Source organism: Gracilinanus agilis, chromosome 6 (genome assembly GCF_016433145.1).
Source record: "Gracilinanus agilis isolate LMUSP501 chromosome 6, AgileGrace, whole genome shotgun sequence".
Taxonomy (NCBI): domain Eukaryota; kingdom Metazoa; phylum Chordata; class Mammalia; order Didelphimorphia; family Didelphidae; genus Gracilinanus; species Gracilinanus agilis.
In genome coordinates this window covers 32,673,022-32,677,404 of record NC_058135.1, presented here as the reverse complement: position 1 = coordinate 32,677,404, position 4,383 = coordinate 32,673,022, and the positions used below count along the sequence as shown (strand labels likewise).

At 40.8% G+C, this 4,383-nt stretch overlaps 1 pseudogene; it reads right to left on the bottom strand.

Annotated features, from left to right (window-relative positions):
* Positions 1–1,042: 1,042 nt before the first annotated feature.
* Positions 1,043–1,937, bottom strand: LOC123252197 (annotated as a pseudogene).
* Between the last annotated feature and the right edge of the window lie 2,446 nt (positions 1,938–4,383).

Here is a 4,383-nt window from a genome sequence, read left to right as displayed (position 1 = left end):
TAATACTCTAGATTAAACTTAAAAGTCTGTCATATATATGCATACATATGTACATACATATATGCATATATGTAAATAATTTTTTTAAAGTGAGCTAGCTGTTAAATATTTATTAGCGTACCCTTGGCTACATCCTGTGCCTTTGGGGTCTTCCTGGCATAGTGTTGATATTCTAGGGATACCAGTGAAGGAAGTACGCTGTACACTATTTATATTTCACCCTCATCTTTTTTTTAATCTGTTCAAGTTTTTATTTATGTTTTGAAAGTAATATGAAAATAAACCACTATATTAGAAAGCTGATTATTTCTTAAACAATGGAATCCCTGGAATATTATGACAGCAATTAAGAATAGCAAGTTCCTAACAAAATACCTGGCTAGGAACATCTCAAACTAGTCTCTTTCCTAAGTAGGGAGTAATACATGGCATCAAGCTGTAGGCGGTTCAAAGGTGATTAGCCAAGAAAACAACCATTTAAGTGGTTCACAAGAAGAAAGAACACCAGGATCACTGCTCTAAGTTCTACTTTTAACAATGTAACAACTTTTTGGCCCGGAATATAGCTACTTCAGATGATAATCAGAATCTTCTACAAGTGAAATTCAGTTAAATCAAGATCCTTCCCTATAGCCGACTAACAATATGTCCAAGTTGTTTAAGATTTCTTTATGATCTACAGAAGGAAAAAGCCAAGTTATTGTAGGAACATGTAAAGATTCTGAAAGGAATTCAATGATTATTCCATTTCATTGACCCTAGCCTAGCCCTGAAAATATACTTGTAGATTTAGACAATTACACTTCGTATTGTGCAAGACATGATGAAAATCATTGCCAAGTCATCAGACACGTCCTGAAGATGGCGGCTCTCAGATGGTGGCTTGGGCTTCAGTTTCAAAGCTTCCCGTTCAGAGCCAGAAGGGACCTCTATTCCGAGGCCCTCATCTTACAGATGAGGACACTGAGCCCAGACAGGTTAAGCACCTTGTTTGAGGCCCCCCAGGGCGTAGGAGGCAGAGCAGAATGTGCCCTGCTCAGGCTCAGGCATCAGAATCCCTACTGGCCTGCGGCTCCTCCAGGAGAGCAGTGTCGAACACCACTTGGCCCAGCGCCCCACTGCGGAAGCTTCCAGTGAAGTCATACGCCGCTGTCCCAGAGAGCACTTTCACTTTGTGAATCTTCTTGAGTTTTATAGCAATCTTTTTCAGCACACTTCCTATGTCATCACAAGCTTCCCCAAGGTCATAATGTTCCACATACCTGAACTGCTGTTGCTTATTAAGTGTAAAAAGAAGATAATCAGCAACGATGTCTTCTCCTATCAAATGATCCAATATAGTTCCACACGTGGCAAGTTTCAGCCCGGTCTCTGCATCCTGGATCCGTGGAGCCAGCACACCAGGAGTATCCAGCAGGAACATCAAAGGCCGCTCACGTACCTGGCTAAATTCTAGACATAACTGCTTTGGTGACCCCAGGATAACCACCCCCTCGAGATGCTTTTCCTTTTTTGAGGTGCTGTCTCCTGAGGGAGCTGATGAGTGAGGACTTGCCCACATTTGGCACCCCAATCACCAGGATACAATATTCCAGGTTCTCTCCTCGATGATAGCGGTTGCCACTCTCTATCAGTTCAGTAACCAATGGAACAATCTGTTTCTCTTTAAGATCTGCCAAGTCCATTTTGTTAAGTATGAGCAGGTGAGGCTTAATTCCAAGAGTTTCCTGGAACAAGGGATTGCGACCAGATAATGGAATCCAAGCATCGTGCACCTCGATGATACAGTCCACCAGCTTCAGACTGCTCTGCATCTTCTTGAGACCTTTGGCCATATGTCCTGGGAACTAGCGAGCCACATCCTGGCCAGCGAAGGAGAAGCTGCTTAGCCAGGTAGCCCCAGCCACGCTCCAGAGCTCATCTTTTTTGATGGTCATACTTGGCATTCCTGTTCATGTGAAACAACTTAGCCTTCTGAAAAGGGGGAAAAAAGGCCCTGCGATTTTTTTAATTTGCTAAACAATTTCCCCTCAATACATCTCTCATTACTCATCATATTTCTATAATCTCTCTAGACTAATCTTAGGAGACATCAATCATGAAAAAATTCAGCCACAAACCAAATTTTCAGGAGGCTGAATGGATACACAGTACCTTTTTCTCTTAGTCACTGGATTATTATTATTAATAATAACTGCATTTATATAGTGCTTTAAAGTTTGCAAAACATTTTACCAATATTCAGTTTTGATTCTTGTAGTTGCAAGAACCCAGGGAAAGAGGTGCTATTATTATCATTCCCATTTTACAGATGATTAAACTGAGACTAAAATAGGTTAAGGTGACTTGTCCAGGGTCATATAGCTAGAAAGTTTTATGGTAAAATTCAATTCAGGTCTATCCTAATTTCCAACTCACAGAACCACTAAAAATGCACAATGAGCTTTTGAGAAAATCCCTGACCACCCACCTGTGAAGTCCACAAATCAGACTCCTCACAAGTAATCAACAGGTAGCCACATGTCTTCAGAGATACTTAATACGAAAAATGCAACAATCAATCACAAACATTCTTTAAGCAGCTACTCTGGTTTCAAGGCCCTAACAGTGTAAGTGGGAAGGGGTATAATTTGTATGAAGAGATGCATGGAAGATACTTAGAGAGCAGATGAAGGTTAACCAGCTAGGTGGTGCCATTGTGCATAGAGCATTGGGCCTGTATTTAGGAGACTCATCTTCCTGAGTTCAAATGTGGCCTCACACACTTACTGGCTGTGTTTGACCCTGGGCAACTCACTTAACCCTGTTTGCCTCAGTTTTCTCCTTGTATGTTTTTTTCGTAAATTTTCATTTTACACAATGCACATTGCACATTTTCCTCATGTAAACTGAGCTGGAGAAGAAATGGCAAATCATTCCAGTGTCTGCCAAGAGAACCCCAAAGAAGGTCATGACAAGTTGGATACAAATGAAAGGGCTCAGCAACAATTACAGCCGTGGAGAAGAAGCATGGAGTAGTAGCTGGGAGTGGTGGGTTAGAGAAGGCCTCTTGTGGAAGATGGCACTTAAGCTGATTCTTGACAGAAGCCAGGAATTCTAAGAAGTGGAAAGAGGAGAGAAAGCATTCTAGGGATGAGTGACAGGCATGGAGATGGGAATGGGGTGTCCTGTGAGAGGAGCAGCACAGTGCACAGAAGGGAGTAAAGTATAAAAAAAGACAGGAAAGGTAGAAAGGGACCAGGGATGTGCTGGTAAGTGGTAAATAATCAGCTTCCCCCCCCCCAAAAGTCACACACTTTTAAGGTTAATCTGCATTATTAGCATTACTTTTTTAATTCTAGATGATCACCAATATAGTGAATCAAGTCCCTGATTTCTAATGTTTGTGGATTCCCGAGTTGTAAATTCACATGATAAAAATTTAACAATCTGTTGAATATATTTTTAGCTGGCACTAGCATGCCCCAGGAAGGAGTCATCTTGGGAAGATCTTTAAATGCCAACCGAAGGGCTTTATATTTGAACTTGGAGGTAATAGCAAATCACTGGAGTTTATTGAGTAGAATAAGAGCTAAGTTTAAGGAAAATCACCTTGGCAACTGAGTGGAGAATGGATTTAAGTGAGGAAACACAAGGCAAGGAGACTATTGCAAAAGTTCAGGTATGAAGGGATGACAAGAGAGAAGGGACATACGGGAGAGACAGAGCCAAGGCACCATGGAAAAGATTTGCTAATGGTTAGATACATATGGAGAGTGAGTAAGAAATCAAGGACGATACTGATGTTGAATGTTGGAGGAATTTTTGATAATTATAGGGCAGTGTGGAAGAGGAATGGGCTTGAGTCAGGGGAGCTAATGGGTCCTGGATTTATTATCTTAGAATTATGACATGAGCTTCCTATTCACACTGGCCAAGAAACCACCCAGTGGGTGAGACTAGAGAAAAATTTCATTTTATTATTTCAAGAAATCGATACCAAGATCCCTCCTTTCTTTCACCACTCCCAAACTTCCTATAAAACAGGCAGAGACTTCCTGAAGGTCAGACAGATGTCAATTTGATATAAAGTGTAGGCAAGTGCAATATTATTGTTGTTCAGACATTGTCCCGTCTGACTCTTTGTGACCTCATGGGTCTTCTTCCCATGGAGCTTTCTTGGTGAAGCTAGTGGAGGGGTTTGCCATTTCCTTCTCCAGTGGATTCCTTTTTGCCAGCAATATTATCACTCAAGTTTTAAACTTAACAGAATTCATTGTAGATTCTGTAGTGATCCATTATCCATTCAATATTAATAAACAGTAGCAGTAGCTAATATTAAGTACCATTTTAAGCTTTGCAAAGGACTAAATATATATATATATATATATATATGTGTGTGTG